The sequence below is a fragment of the Lagenorhynchus albirostris genome, chromosome 2 (assembly GCF_949774975.1).
Source record: "Lagenorhynchus albirostris chromosome 2, mLagAlb1.1, whole genome shotgun sequence".
Classification (NCBI taxonomy): Eukaryota; Metazoa; Chordata; class Mammalia; order Artiodactyla; family Delphinidae; genus Lagenorhynchus; species Lagenorhynchus albirostris.
The window spans coordinates 126,627,739-126,645,474 of record NC_083096.1 but is presented as its reverse complement, the minus strand read 5'-3'; positions in this window follow the sequence as shown (position 1 = coordinate 126,645,474).

Here is a 17,736-nt window from a genome sequence, read left to right as displayed (position 1 = left end):
TTTGTCCCCACTCACTAAGGAAGCTTACCAGCAGTACCCATCTTTGTAAAGCATTTAAGATGACTCTTTATTTCAAGCTAGGAAATTCTCTTCCCACATGCACTAAAAACCTGACTGACCCTTGGATATTCCCTGATTAGGAATACATGAGAATATGATCAGAAATCACTCCTTGACTCTTGGAGACATTGCAGATTCCATTGCTAAGAAAATTGCTGCCCAAAAAACATCCATAGACTCTCTGGTTAAAGTTGTTCCTGATAATAGGATAGCCCTTGATTATCTTTTAGGTGAGCAAGGAGATGTCTGTACGATAGCTAACACCATGTGTCGTACCCAGATTGAAAATTCTGGGGAAGTTCAAACTCAATTACATAAGATCATTAAGCAAGCCATTTGGCTTAAAAGAGTGACTCCTTCAACGGGGTCTTTCTTTAATTGGTTCAGGTCTTGGGGACCATAGCTCTGAAGTGCTCTCCAAACATTTAGAATTATCATGTGTATACTCTTCCTGGCACATTGTATTTTATCAAAAGGTTTAAATGCATTTTTGTAGGTGCTGACCACTAGATATGATCTCCCTAAGACTGGAATGTCAGAAAAAAAACAAAGAAAGTAACTGACTTAAAGATTGTAAACTTGAAGCCCTGATCTGTGAATGTCTCAGGGATTAAGCAAAAACATCATGACCTAGTGATACCACACAAAGGATCAGAAAAAGCTATAAGATATAGAGCAGTAGTGGAGAGGGGCTTTAATGCCTTCAATTTTGATCACATCTCTCAGTTAGGCAGAGAATTTGATCAAAGGGGGGGAATTGTTAAAAAGAAATAACAAGCCCCAAATGGAGTCATTTGCCTCCTATGACAGTAAAACAAGACTTAATTGCAGTTTCAACCCCTTCCAGAAATGTGACCTTTAAAACAGTCAATCTGAAATTTCCTGATTAACAGGAGGTAATCTGCATGGTAAAGACCCCTGCCTTTCCCTACCCCCAAAAGAAGATGGCCTGGCCAGAAACAATTCTTTCTTTTCATTTGCTCATACCTTCTTTCTCCACCCTTGGAGCAACCCCTTGGAGTTGAACAACCCCTTGGAGTGCTCTTCTGTTGACTAGATGGGATGCTGCCCAGTTTATGAATCATTGAATAAAGCCAATTAAATCTTCAAATTTAGTCTGTTGAATTTTTTTTTTTTAACAAGCCTTAGCTTTCTCATCTATAAATGGGGGCAAACTGGGTATTTAATTAAAAAGGATGTTATGAGAATAAAGTCAGATGATTTATGTAAATATTTAACCCAAGGCCAGACACACAGTAAGCACTCAGTGTATATTAGATATTATTCTTTTAAATATCGATTTAATGCTGCTGTGCCCAATGATGTCTTCTCGCTAAACCTTGGAAACTCATTTGATAATGGTAATAGGAACAACTGAGAAAGATAAATTGAATAGGAACACTTGAGATAAAAGGAAACACTTCTAAGATCCGTATTAAAAACAAGGTTGTAAAACTGGCATTTTCCATAAAGAGAGATATGGGTGAGAGAATTGTCTGAAAAGAGAGGCACCAAGAAAGAAGAGATGTGTCCCTGGACAGCAAAGAAAACATTAGAAGGATGTTATAAGAACAAGGGAGCAACTGAATGTGAATGCGGTAGAGGAATCTCTGAGGCCAACTCTAACACATTAAAATAATTAACTGTTGAAATTTAGGAAGAATGCCCTGGGGAGGGGGCGAGGTGTTACAAACCAGAATGTAAAATTTTTGACACTAGGCAACAAAATGTCTTGGGATAAGGCATTTCTTCTTCTTCCTTCAGTACCTGAAATGTCCACTGCTTTGTTCATTGATTTAGAATTATTTTAGTGGGATTTATACCCTGACCTAAGGAAAATAAACTTAGAGGGTATTACTTTTAAAATTATATGAGGGAGTTAATTTTTAAAACCAGCAGAAATAAGAATTATTAGAGTAATTATAGCACAATCTTAATCATTTTCCACATCTTTTGGATGTGCTTTAAATTAGGCAATTGCTCCCCCACCTTTTTCAGGTTCAGTCAATCAAACTTATTGCATGTAAGTTTAAGTAGTATCTCTCTTATGCAAATTGGAGGTCACACCAAAGGAGATAAAATTAGAAGAGGTTCTACAAAGAGACTTTAATGGAGGCTATTGATTGGCTCATTACTTGGCCTTCGGTTTTTAGACATCATTAGCAGGAAAGGACTTAACAGAAAGCCTCATTAGTATAGGGAATGTGCACTGGCATGAAAAATGTATGAAGGTAAAATCAGGTATTAGAATTCTTTAGACATGTATGAAGTATTCCCTGTGCTCCGGAAAAAGCAGAGGAAATGCCTCCTGAAAAGCAGCTCTCATTTCACATCCTGCAAAGATGTTACTGTAAACTCAGATGTAGACACAACTTTGAGAAGGAGTTCATTGTTTCCTGTTCACCCCTTCAAATCTTAGGGATTTCAAAATGAATGTATAAAATGTATAACCCAATCAGAATTAGAATCCAGATTTCCTGATGCCCTACTCAAATAATTTTTCTACTATATTATACTTTGTTACTTCCAATTAATATAATGTATGCTCTGAAGTGATTTATTTCTTTCTGAGTTACCTGGTAAGGCTGGGCACACATTCTAAATTAATTGTTTTATTCTTAACATTGCATTTCATTATATCCTGGGGAGGTCTAGTTTCAGAGAGGTTCACATATCTTCATATAAATGTCAATCTCAACATTTAACTTTATTGTACACATCATAGATCAACTTTTAGAGAAATTCATAAGTCTTCATATGAGGTGTAAGAGTCATCATGGAAACTAGGATTTGAGAACTATAATTTACAAAGTTTAAACAAGAGATCTCAACTTCTCTCTGCCCATAGATATATTGGTGGGCTCTGAAAAGAAAAAAATTCTCATGAAACAAAGAAGAAAACCATAAGGAAGATGGGAAGATGGAGAGTAATATTTTTCTTATCTTATTCAGTCAAAAAATATCTTTGTTTTTAGGGAAAATAAATTAGAATTTCAATGTGATAGAGAAAATGAATAATTTGCATTTAAACAACCTAACTGAGCTCATTAGGAAAGATCCTCAAGAAAGTTTGGCTTTTCTCCTGATCTTATCAAAATTTCTGTAAGTGATATGTGGCAAATCATTTCACTTCTCAGGTCTTTAGTGTTCCTTACCAGTAAAATGATGGCTCTGGTTTTCAAACTGGGTTCTGCAGAGCCCCAGCCTCCTCTTGAAGGTCTGCAAGTATAAGGAGAAAGCCACATGGGGAGGACCTCAAGAAAAATAGAGAGCTGAGCTTTTGTCCCTCTTGAATTTCACTAATGGTTTTGTTTAAAGATAAAGGTTCACTACCAAAACAAAGTAAGCCCTGATTATTTGAATGCACTTCTAGCTCTAAATGCTAAGGTTCCAAATGGCTGACTTAATCGTCAGATCTGGCTTTTTGTAATTGGATCAAAATAATGCAAGGGAGGAAAATAATATTTTTTCCTACCTGTTTAAGTTCTTACTTGGATTCCTCATAACAAGAGACAGATTAACAAGAGACAGGCATACACATTTATTTAATATAAGTTTTATGTGACACAGGAGCCTTCATAAGGAAATAAAGACCCAGAGAAATGGTTAAATTTGAGTGTTTTCATGCTAGGTTTGATGAATAATGGGAAATTCTGAAAAGATGTGATAGGACAAAGGTGAGCTAAGTATAGTAAACTGGGGGAAACTTAACAAGGCCTGTTTGTTCAGATTTCCTTCTTTGTCCCTTCATTTTCAAAGATGAGAATGTTCCTTTCTTCTGAGTATTGGGAGAGCACTTCTCACATGAGAGTTTTATGGCCTACTTCAAGGGAAGGTCAGAAAGTCCTCCCTGCATACACCATTTCTCAAATTCCTTCAGCTTGAAATATTTAACATGCTAAGTTGCCATATTTTGAAGTAGCTTATCCTGGAGTAACTTATCCTGAACCCCATCAGAGAAATTTGTGCCAGAAATAGAAATAAAAAAATGTGACCGATGAAAATGAAACTGAGGGCTATACCCTGGTCAGTCCCACCAAGCATAATCTGCCTCACTTGCTTTTAGTCACTGGCTTTTAGTTGATTTTAAACTAAACTCCCACCTCATTATAGTAATGGTTGCTTAAGTTGTTTTTCAGAAACATTAAGCTAGTTCTTGCCCAGTTCAGACCTGCTGAGACCACCAACCATTCAAGCAGGCCTATGTGAGTGTCCCATGGGTAACCTTTTGACATCAGAGGGCCCCAAACTCCACCCTCAGAACATGCAAATGCCACCATTTTCTGAACTTGCACCCTATAGAGCCTTGAAGCTTGACTACCCTTGCACAGACCACTGATTACCTCACTTTTCTTACCTCCAACCACCTTTCCCCACACCTCAAACCACCCTGCCTCTTTTTCCCATAAATAGCCCTAACCCTTATCTTAGGGGAAAGAAATCTGAGATTTGCTTTCCTGCCTCCTTGGTCTGCTGCCTTGTGAATTAGCCTTTTCTCTACTGTAGACTTCAGAGTTTCAGTGTTTGCCTTGCTGTGTGTCAGTTGAATGAACCTCATTTTGTGACAGAACTATAGAAGAAGGTACATGCTTTTTTGTATAAGAAAATGTCTTAGGTCTCATTTTATGCCTACGTTGTCTTGAGTTCACCCCGGTGTTGGTATAAAATCCCAGTAGAACCTGCAAACAGCAGATGTTGGACAAGTCCTCAGCATGCAGTTATACTTATTCAGCCAACAAATATTTCCTGAGTTCTTACCCAGGAAATCTTACAATTCCAGGCCCCAGGATAAAAAAGAGTTATATAATAGTCATGTTCATTGGCCTCTTAGAACTTACAGTACCATGGGGGAGGCAGACAGTAAACAAATCTATACCCAGTAAAGATTTTCACTCTCCTTAAAAAAATTATTGTAAAATAATTTTAGATTTACACAAAAGATGAAGAAAATTTGATGCCAAAAACTTGGCCTCTGTGCACCGGTGCTGAATCAAATCTTGGAGACAGAGTTTTGGGTGAAGTAGAAAAGAATAACTTTATTGCTTTGCCAGGCAAAGGGGGACACAGCAGTCTCAGGCCTCAAAAACTGTGTGCCCTGACCTGGGAGGATTTGGTGAAGAGTTTTATAGCAGTGGTTCAAGGGCAGAGTTGCTAATAAGGATCAAGGTGTATGCAAGGCCTGCATTCCTTTAATGTGGCCTCAGGTGGTCTCCTGATGAGTTTCTCTAGGTTATCAAACTGACTTTCTCTCTGGAACATCTTCAGTTTGGTGGGGGTTTTAGTTCTGCAGAAGAACTCAAAGATATTGTTATGTGTATCCCTTGAGGCAGAACCAGCTCCCTGCCCCAAGACAGGCACTACTGTTTCTTGACTGCTCCTCTCTTGTCTCTGCATCCCCTCCCTTCCCTGATTAGCAACAGTTCAAATCTGCCCTTTGGAACTCAGGGAAGGTCATGGAGGCTGGAGTCTATGCCCTACAAACAAGAAATGGGGACATTGAAAAGCTTCTGTGTGCAGGAGCCCCACAGGGTCCTGCTCAGTTTCAATAGTACAGAGTTCCCTAATGTCAACATCTTATATAACCATGGCATGTTTGTTAAAAGTAAGAAATTAACATAGGTAAATACTATTAACTGAACTAGAGATTTTATTTGGATTTTGCCAGTTTTTTTCATTAATGTCCTTTATTTCAGTGTCTAATCTAGGATACTACATTGCATTTAATCATTATGTCTCCTTAGTCACCTTCAGTCTGTGACAGTTTCTCCTTACTTTTCATGATCTTGATCCTTTTGGAAAATACGGGTAAGGACTTATGTAGAATGTCCCTCAATTTAAGTTTGTATGATGTTTTTCTCATGACTAGACTGGGGTTATGGGTTTGGGAGAAGAATACAAGGATAAAGTGTACTTTCATTACATTATACTAGGGGGTACATGCTCTCAGCATGACTTAATCATTGGTGATGTTAACATTGGCCAAGAAGTAGAGCCAGTTTTCTCCACTGCAAAGTTACTATTTTTACCTTCCTATACTCTTTTTTTTTTTTTTTTTTTTTTTTTTTTTTATGGTGTGCGGGCCTCTCACTGTCGTGGCCTCTCCCGTTGTGGAGCACAAGCTCCGGATGTGCAGGCCTGGCAGCCATGGCACACGGGCCAAGCCGCTCCGCGGCATGTGGGATCTTCCCAGACCGGGGCACGAACCCGTGTCCCCTGCATTGGCAGGCAGATTCTCAACCATTGCGCCACCAGGGAAGCCCCTACCTTCCTATACTCTTCATCAACAAGGAGTCACTGAGTCCAACCTACACTCAAGGGGAGGAGAATTAAGCTTCACCTCCTGGAGGGGAGGAGTCCATATTTATTATTTGGAATTCTTCTTTAAGCAAGCTGTCTCTTCATCCCATTTCCAATAAATAGTTTTGCAAATTATGATAAAGGCCCTATAGGAAAATAAAAGTATGTTGTGAGAGAGATAACAGGAGAGATTTATTTAGAAGGCTCTCTAAGCAAGACAGGAAACTTCAGGTCTCCTACACTGATGCCCCTAAAGACATGGAAGAGGCAAAGAGAAAATGGTAGGAGAAAAATGTACCATTACTCTTTTGGTTTCCTCTCCTATCCTACCACTCATGGCAGGAATTACAGATACTCGGGATAAGGGGTGCCAGGAGACAGCATCAAAAAATAAACAAACAAACAAAAGGACAAAATGAAAAACTTGCAAAACTATCTGGGACATGAACAGAATTCTTGTACTGCAATGATGACTACTATTGAAACACAGAGTATCTTGAAGGAATTCTTGAAGTAATAGCTAACTTGAGCAAAAGAAAATAAAAAGGTTACAAGTTTATTTTGCTACCTGAGATATTAGTTGAGAGATTACATCCCTTCCTCTTTTTCATGCTTATTAAACCCAGTTGTTGTATAAAATACAAGAATTATAATGTGCAGCATCACAGAATCTCAGACTGATGTACCTGAAGTAAATAATCAAGGCAAGGTTATGGGGAACAATAGACTGGAGTTAGCATGAAAAGAGTTAAGTAACAGGAGTCAGGATGAGTTCACATTCTAGCTTAAATCCCTGTAACCTCAGTTCATGGGCCAAATTAGAAACTGGCGATATAAATGTCTGGCTTTAAAATCTTTCCTCAACAGGATGTGAAACTTCAAACCCCTTGTGAGTTTGCAAACACTGTTCTGAGATGAAATACAAAATGTAAGAAAACCAATATTTTAAATAAAATAATAAAAAAAGACAACTGCATTATGAGCTCAAGGAGAAAGTAGATTGGTTAATTGAAACACTACTTCCAGCAGAAAAGTAGATGAAATGGGCAGATAAAAGCACTTTCTAAGCTTCCATGCCCTTGTTTTGTATGTTTTAACTTTCTTTTCACAGCTCTCAATCCTATGCCCTATTTCAGAGCCTTTTTTCCACTCGTCTTGGGAACCTCAGGACACTGAGGAAATTTTGATGTTCAGACATTTTATTTTTAGGGTATCATATTATATAATATCTTAGGCTGGTGTCATTCATTTCAAAAACTGCTGTTTTGAACAAGAACTGAGAAAAATGTATCCAGTAGATATGAACCTTTTACATTTAAACTGTCTTGAAAACACCTTATAAAAACTCAACAATCCCTCCTGAAAGCATTTTTCTTCTTTTATCCATTAACAAATACATATGTGACTCCAGGTTCATTTTCAAAGTCTAATCCTTGCACCTCTATTTCTGGCAATTTTTCCTCAGTTAATTATCTTTCCTAAGAGCACAGTTAGGCACAACATTGAAAAAGAGAACTTTTATTTATTTGGTTTCCCTGCTGTGTAAAGGATGTTATGAATCAAGTATACTTCGTCCTTTGAAAACATCCTCTTGTTCTCCCATCAAGGATACCCATGAAAGCAAGAGATAGAGAAAGAAAAGGAGAAAAGGTGCAAAGATAAAGAATAAGGAAGGATGTTGTATATCTACTGAGGCTCAAATATCAATAGGGCTCTGCCACATAAAGGGCCTGCAGTTGTGTCTGCTCACCACTCAAAGTACTCTTTTCATCTTAAAGGAAAAACATTTGTGGGATGTCACTGACAAGATCAATGTCAATTTTGAAATTCTGCATGGAAAACAATAGTGAGCTTCTGACCAGCAATTATCATAAAGTCAAAACATCTTACAGTTTTATGGTGAATTAGTAGAATTGTTTTTGTTATGGTATTTATTTGAAAAGCTTTTCATCAGTTCTAGCAAGCATTTGATTGGTGGATCTTGGTAACTTAGCCAGTCTGATGTTTAAACAGAATTCTGCAGAAGTGGGACAGCAATCCTAGAATGCTGCTGAAATGACCATGGATAAGCCAGCCTAGTCATTAGTTTTATTGCTAACAAAGAAAATCGTGCATATAATTATACAGATTGCAGAGCTGGCAAACAGAGTTGGCACCAGGGAATTATTTCCCTGCCACCATTTCTTCATCAGGATCAGAAGTTGTCTATATGCCTTCAAAGGAACATGGGGTTGGGAACGACATAAGCATGTGCTCTCTTTTTGCTGTAGATTATTTTTTTACCCCTAAGCAAACCTCTCTCTAGCCTGTGCCGGTTAAACTATTTTCAGAAGTCAGTGAACCTAATGAGTCAGTGAGTTGACTTATGATAACTGTAATGTCAATACAATATAACTAGTAAAAAATAACTATATTAATGAGAATAAGAGATAATGAGAACTGAAGTTCACAGAAGTTTGAATGATTCAAAGTTACAGAGCTAGTAGTGAGTGTGTGTATATGTGTGTGTTTCTGTGTCTGTGCTAGTGTCTTCTACATATATCTTCAAATTTTTGAGGTTCAGTCACAGATGGCCTGCCTCTAAGTGTCACAAACAGACAAGAACACAGGACCAGATGAACCTACTACTTGGGCCTGCTTGGGGAATTCTTACATTCTTATTCTGTAAGGCTCCTTTAGACATCAGCTTCTTAGCCATCCTTGAACCTCTCTTATTTCTCTTGTTCAGTTAAATGGGATAATATGCATAATTCACCAGCACAGTTCCTGACACAGCCAGACATTCTCCCTTATCCAGATGCATTCCCATTCCTCTCTCCATTTGTAGTAGAAGAACCCTCACTTTGGAATCCAAAGGACCTTGTATCCAATGATCTTGAGCCATTCAGATTTCTCCCTATAACATGAAGATTATAACACCTGTCCTACCTTTCTGAAAAGGTTGATATAAAAATGAAAGCAAGATAATGCATATGAAATTGTTTTGTTTATGATTCATTAGCTGATTTTACTTCAAAGTTCCACATCATTTTTATGAAGCATCATTGCTCTAATCCATTGAGATTTCTTTCCTCTGGGAAATCTGACTTTGTCATTATCCTTGATTTTCTTTGGCAAATAATGATATTTATAGATCATAAAAATGTGTTTCCATATGTCCAATGCCCAGAAATGTATAAGCAAAGAAAAAAATGGTCCCTGTAAGCTTTGTCAATACGGGGATATTGGTGAGGTGAAACATCACCCTGCAGAATGAAGATAAATGACAGTTCCACATAGCCTTATGGTTGGAGGCCTCCCAGTGACCAGCTCAGCTCACAGATGCAGCTGCAGCAAATAATAGCCAGGGAGTGATGAGCATTGTGATTTCAGTACATTATTACAGGAAGCCTGATATACATAAAATGTAGGTCAAAGCATTCTGTTTAATGCCATATTTATCTTCAGACTATGAAGCACGAGAATGTAGTTCCAGCATTAAAGAAACAGAGGTGATAAATTAGTCGTCTCCAAAGTGCTGTTTAAATGACTACATTCAATTTCTATCTCCTCATTGAGATATAAATTCCACAAGGGAGAGGACCATGTTTATTTTGTTTTCTGTCATCTCTCAGGGCTTGGTACAGTGCCTGCCTCGTGTAGACCCTCAATCAGATGTATGTAAAATGTTTGATTCATTAGTCACTTGATTGAGACCTATATTGTTTCACTTATTTATTTACAACTTTTTCCTTGCTAAACTAGCCCTCCACATGGGGCAGGATTATATTGTATTCACCTTCATTCACCCTCTATCTAGAAAGGTGCTTATTCAGTGAATAAGTAGATGTAAGAAGGATGCTATAAATATAAGAAGTTGCTGCCAGATGTTGCTTTCTGCTCTGGGTCTTAAGCACAGGTAAGAAGAGAATACAAGATTTATAATGGAAACAGTTGTTTTCCAGGATTAAACCAGCAAGAGGAACTGATCAATGAAACAAGGCAGAAACTGTTATGGATAGAAAAAGTTAGAGGAAAGACAAGAAAATTAATGGGATGTTCTCGAGTAGACTAATTGGCACAGAAAACCAAAGGTAACTCTGGAACAAGAAGAGAAGAAAAAGGAATGGAGGAAATTTCTGAAGTCAAAGAAGTTAGCAGAGAATGGTAAATACAGCATATTGCTTTTTAAATGTCAGAACACAAAGAAAAATTTAGAGCTAAGTTATAGGTTTCAACTGTAAAAATGTAAAAGAAACAGCATAGAGACAATTGTTAGAGGGTTAGTGATATGTTTAGATGTAATTATGTGAGGAATATGGCAGTTTTGATTGTGAAAAGCTGTGGTTAGGAATATAGGGAACTATTTTTTTAAGCTATGTAAGTAAATTCAGATTGTTGGCGATAATCCAACAGCTGCTGTGCATGGAATTTAGTGTTTACATCTTGGAAACTAACACATTATATTTGGCCTTTAGTCAAAAATGAGTTAACAAATGATTTTTCAGAGAGATTATATAAAATTTACTATCATATTTTTCACAAATTCTATTCACAGTTTGAAATTCTGAGGGAAAAATCAGGAAGTAGTCTTTTATATGCACTTTTCTTTATATATCTCATTCTTTCATACAAAGATGAATTTTGATAGTTTATCTGCTACCAAAATATGCTTCCTACAATTTATGAACATAAGAGTTTTAAAGGTGAAAAAAATAGTTGAACAATATTTTGTATTCCTCAAAATGATTGATTCCTTGACTTAAATTTTCACTGATCCTGAATTTTAAAAAGAACCTGTTCAGGTATCTATATACACCCTCTATCATCTGACAGATATCAGCAGTATCAAGGTTGTCATAAGATGGCAATGGTTTAAACACTTTACATCTAACTGGACACTTTGGAAAGTTAAATAACAGAATAACCCAGAAATATAAAAATAGAAAAATAAACTATGATTTTATTTTAATATTATATTTTAGGAAAAAATAATAAAAATATGAATACCAATTTATTCAATATGGAAAACAAATTCACTTTAAGAATCCTAATACACACAAGGGCTATGGCTTTTTGAGGAGAGACTAACTAATGAACTTATATTGGTGCCTCTCAGGACTGCTATCTCCCTTTCAAGTCATCACTTCCTCTTGAAATAATATTATTAATATTTGTGCTGACTAATGAAGAGATATAGCTCTCTTTTATCTACCTACAAATAAAAAGTGAATTTAATGGTTTAAAAATAAGTCTATGGAGTATTTGTATCCCAAGGATTCAGTAAATGTTTCAAAAATCTCTATAAACATGCATTTATGCATAAGTAAATAATTTGCATTTAAATCTTAAAATTTCTTTTATGGTAAATACATGTGCTAAATTGAGAGTTAAGAGAATGAAGACCTTTTCCCAGTTTTGTCACTAACTAGTTCTGCATTATGAGCAAGTCATTTAGCCGTTTGGCTCTCGGTATATAAAATGAGGAGAAAGTGGTAAATATCCTTTAAGCATATTAAATAAATGAACTTCTATGACAACATTAACTACTGAAAAAAATTCATATAAACTGAATTGATAAAGTGAAGAATATCATCAACCATTATGGATTGAGTGCTGGTGGTTAAAGCCAATAATCCTTTGGAAAGTAATTAAGTATGCCCAGTGTGTTATAGTGATTGTTCTTACACTACGGTTAACATGTGAGCAAAAATGGCCCCACTTTAGTTAAGTGAAAGATGTATTATGAGTTTGTACAAAGATTAAACTCTGGAAGTTGATAAACTATCAAAAACATTTTAATAAGCTTTGATGATAAGTATTAGTTCTATTTCTAATTAATGTCCTCACTAACTAGCTATTTAAGTCTGAAGTATCTAGGGACTTCCCTGGTGGTCCAGTGGTTAAGTCTCTGTGCTTCCACTGCAGGGATCACAGTTTCAATCCCTGGTCAGGGAACTAAGATCCCGCATGCTGCACAGCCAAAACAAACAAACAAACAAAAAAAAACAAAGATGGTATGAAATATCTATATTGTCACTTGAGGTAATACTGCCAATCTTATTAGCAGTTCAAATGTGTATTAACATCTTTAGCTAGCTAGTTAACAAGAGATTCTCATATTTGGGGACATTTGTCACCTGGTTAATGTTAAAATTAGGAGGATAATATTGATTTTGATTTAGGTTTACCAATTATAGTCCGCATGGTGAAATTCAGGCCATAGCATTTGATTGGTCCTGGTGCATAATTGTGGCCAAAAAGCAGAGCTAAAATCAGTTATTTTATAAGCAAAGTTAGTATTTTTACTAGATGATTTCAACGTTTTGACTGCTTTATAAGGAGCATAATACCATAGATCAAATGACTGGTTTTTTTTGACCCATCACATTTCTAATGATGGCAGGGACAACTGTGAGTTTTCACTGCTTAACTTTTATTTGAAGCAGGTAACTATTGTGTCAGTGAAAAAAGGAACATAATTTGGATCTAAATTGTCTATTTACTTATGTGCATAAATGAAATCAAAATATTTCGAAGAAAAGAGTTGATCCTACTGGTGAGTTTTCAGACAACTTTCAAAATGGATGTTTATCATTATCTCCTATTATCTGTTAAGGCACATGAGTCTTTATATAACTGGTAGCAAAAAAATACTTGTGTATCAAGACCTTGCCAGTTACTAAACAAATTTGAGCTGGCTATAACCCAGTATTTTTCCAACGTTCATTTGAGAGATATAATGTACAGGAATAATTATATGCAGAACAAACCGTCCATCCACCTTCTCTGATATTCTAAAATATCACGCCAGATCAGTGGAGAGGTAAACATACATACTATATTATAAAGACTATAGCTCCTGCCAAATTATTTCGTAAATTTTCTTCTAATTTGATGACACCAAGAGCTTACACTGAAATTTAGTAACAGATAGTCTTATGAAATTCAGTTTAGTTCAACAAATTATTGAACACCTACTATGTGCTAACCATTGGGCTAAGGACCAGGGGTATGACAGTGAATCAAACAGAGATGTCTTCAGTCCTATGGAGCCTGGTGATGTATACAGGTGTATACTGATGCATACAACTCAGAGAGGAAAGTGCTGTGGTGGGAGCAGTGCAAGGTGCCCTAGGAGCCAAGTGGAGGAGCTTAGAACTCATTCTGGAGGCTTCAGAAAGGCTTACTAGAGAAAGCAATATCCCAACTGAAGATCTGAAGGATGAGTAAAAGTTAGTCAAGGAAAAGGACAGTTTTGTGCATCATTATAAAATATTTGTCTTAAGGATGTTACCAAAGATATTGTTCTTTATCTCAGAATGCTGTTTTTAAAAATCAGCCTTAGAGTAATTCATGTCTGGCTTTAATACCATGACTATTTGGTTTCTTCTGAAAAATTCCTTTTTCCTCTTATGGATGAAGTTAAACTACTTATTGGCTTTTAAGAGTTCAGCTCAAATGGTTAGGTCATTTCAGGATGCATGCTTTGCCAAATGTCTAGTACCTACTTATGTCCCTACCTTTCTTTTCCTTTCATTTTTCAACCAGTTTATTTCATGTAAATAATTTTTCTGTTTCCTAATGCAGTGCACGTTCCCTGTAGAAAATTTGAAAAGGGCAATATCAACAAAAAATTCAGAGGTGAAAATAAATCACCCATAAATAACCTCGAGACAATCTCCAAATAAGAATCCATATCTAAATGTTTAGATAGAAAAAGACAAGGGTATGGTTTTGTAAATCGAACTACACTACATTTTAACCAGATATTCACTTAGCAATAAATATCTTGCTATATCTTTAAATATTATTGGCAAAAACATTTTAGTGGTTATACAACAACTTCTCCTCTGGGCATATAATTTATCCGTCTAATAGTATTTTATTTTCAGACATCTATGTTTCTTCCAAATTTTACCCTAATACACAATTCAAATTTTCACTTGAGGAATATTTTTATCAATACATACCTCCACTTTTGTTTTATTTTCTTTAGCTTTTGTTTGTTTTCAATCCTTTACATGATATATTTCCTCAAAATTATCAGTCTGTGTCAATCCACAATGTGAAAAATTGTATTACTATAAATTGAGATGAGATTAGATTACTAGGAGCTGGCAATTGGGCCAGGTACCTAGGAATTTCTCAAAGTGCCTTATTTATTTAGTCTTTCCTTATAGATATTTGACAACTTGGTCTATAATATATATATATATATATTTCAACCTATTTATTTAAATTTTATTTCATATATAGTATTTTAAAGTGTCAAAATTTTTTCTGTAATATATTTAAACCCACAAAAATTTTTCTTTGTTTTCATATCTTTGGTTATATTCTTGGCAAAGTACTTCACCATATCAAGATCTATAATTGATATGTATTATGTATATATATACATATATATATATCACTTATTTTTCCTTTGGTTCTCCCTACTCTTCTTTTCTTTTTTTTATTTTACATATCCACTTATACATTGCTTTAAATTATTTCTGAAACAAGACAGTACATAAATACATACTGTATTTCTTAAGATCCATAAAAGCACTGAAATCTGAAAAACAATTAATGTATAATAAAAATGACCAATAAGAATATTTAAAATTACAGTTCTCTTTATAATTCTATATAAATATTAACTTAGTGGCTTATAAGTTGAGTCTTATTGTAAGAGCTGTGTAAGTTTCATTAAGTTAAGTATACCTTGTGGCATCCAAGATATATAACATGCAAATATACTTTGAAATTGAAAATGTATTTTCACCTAGACATATTAATTTATGATCTTCATTAAGAGAGAGTGACAAAATTTTATTTAAGCCAAGGTAAGCATAATCTTCATAGCAAAGATGTTATTTACAAATGTGTGCATTGCTAGCCCTTACTGTAGATATATGTCAGTATTCAGCATTTTTCTACGATGTACGTAAGAAACTTAGGGAGAAATGAAAATATCAATAGAATGGCAGATTGAGTCAATCTTTTAATTGGTAACTACCAGGTAACGCTAAAGTTATGTTTTTCTTATTTTAAGTGGGAGTTCACTCTCTTGAGATGACACCAAGCCAAAAATCCTGCTTCTTCTCAGTGTTTTTGTTTGTTGGTTTTTAAATATATATATATATATATATATATATATATATATATATATATATATATATATCCTGAATTGGACCAAATGGATTATACACTTACATTTAAAAGTTTCCAATTGGTTAATGCCTATACTTATAATTTTTGATGCTATAAATTGAGGTATTTGATTTTACTGAAAACTAACTTAGCCATTACAGTGGGTAGGAGTTTGCTACAAAGAAAAGAATATGAGTTATAGAGTTAGAAAGAGCTGAATACACTCTCAGTTAGATAGCTTGCTAGATCTGTAGCTTTGAAAAATTATTCAAGCTCTCTGTTACAGATTTTAACCTATCTAACAAATAGGAGTAATAGTTACCTTACCAAGGCTTACTTTAATGATTAAATTAGATAAATTAAGTAATAATATATAATTTTAAAGCCCCAAGCACCCATCCCGGAGTATAGCAGGTGCTAAATGGTTACTCATTTATTTTTTTTAAGTACTAAACTTTATTATTAATTTATATATATATATGAGAAAGAGAAATAAACTTCGGTTTAGCATTGATATTTTAAGCATCTCTGGACAAATCAGTTGACAGTAAGAACTGATTAAATACTTCTGGTTCAAAGTAGTAGAATAAAATTAGCATGATCTCACATTTTCTTCTCAGATAACACCCAAATTAGCAAGAAAAATAAAAACTGGAAACATAAACATATCCTGTAATAAAACTATGAGCCGTCTTATGGCTATAATCAATAACATATGTGGAAGTATTACCACAAGCAATGACCATCAAAAAAAGTGAAAGAGGATTAAAAACAAAATGTCAATCCAGCAACTGTACTTGTATACCCCAAAGAATTGAAAGCAGGGAATCAAACAGATATTTGTACACCAATGTTCATAGCAGCATTATTCATAATAGCTAAAAGGTGGAAATAACCCGTGTCCATCAGTATTTGAATGAATAAAGAAAATGTGGTGTATACATACAATATAATATATTCAACCATAAGAAGGAATGAAATTCTGATACATGCTGCCACATGGATGAACCTTGAAAACATTGTGTTGAGTGAAATAAGCTAGACAAAAAAGGAAAAATATTGTATGATTCTACCTATATGAGGTATCTAGAATAGGCAAATTTTTTGAGAAAGAAAGAGAATAGATGTTACCAGCAGCTGAGGGGAGGGGGAATTGGTGAGTTCCCCCTAAGAATTTTGTACTCAGCCAAATATAATTCAAATGTGAAGGCACAAATATTTTCAACATGTAAGAAGCAAGAAATCAGAGATGTTATTCTCATGACTCTTTCTTAAAAATAAAAGCACTATAGAACAAATTTCCATAACCAAGGATGGCAGGGACATTATAGCAGAAGAAATGGTAGTGAACACTAAATATTTGACAGTGGGTCTAATATTAAATAAACTAAGTAATATGCTTGTAAAGTGGAATGTGAGTAGTTTAAGCTGAGACAATACAGAAATTATATTTTTCAAAAAGAAACTAAAAGTGAAAGGAATAGAGATGATGAGAGGGAATATAAGCCTGCTGACTTCCTCATATTTATTAACAAAAGGTCCAGAGATACTATGTGAAGTTGATAAATCAATAAGTAAAAGTAAAAATAATGTATCAGTCAGGGTCTCAGCAGGAGGCAGATGACATACTTGAATGGGATAATTGAGAAGAGTTGACAAGTGGATTTTTTTTTTTTTAATGCTGGCAAAGTTAAAGGAAACCAGCAAGAAATGGTAAAATTCCCAGGAGCTAGCAACAGTGAGGAATTCTTATTACGGATGTGAAGGTAAGGGAGAACCTATTAGATAGTATAGGGTCACTCAATGGGGGTTTCCATTGACTGATGCACTTGGAAGCCAGAAGGTAACAGAAACTTTTGATTCAGCCCATACCGTATGTGTCAGCCTTTCAGGTCACAGAATAGAATGGAGAATTACAGATAGTGGTTCTTGAGAAATAAGTGGAGAATATCCAGTACAAACATACTTAATTAAACAAAGAAAAACGCTAAGAAAAATAAGATAATCTGCAAAGAGAAAAGGGAAGAGAGGAAAGGGAAGAGAGTGGAAAGGAGAGGAAGATAGAATTATGATGTCATTTGTTAAGGTGAGAAATCAATAGATACTATCTAAAGAAGTAGAAAATCAAGGTATTATACAGAAATATACATTTAAAATTAACCATTAGAAGCAAAAAGAAACATTGAACAATAGCAGAAGATACAAGTACCCTAAACAAAGCAAAAAGATTACATATGACTTGATCCTAATACAAAATCTAGA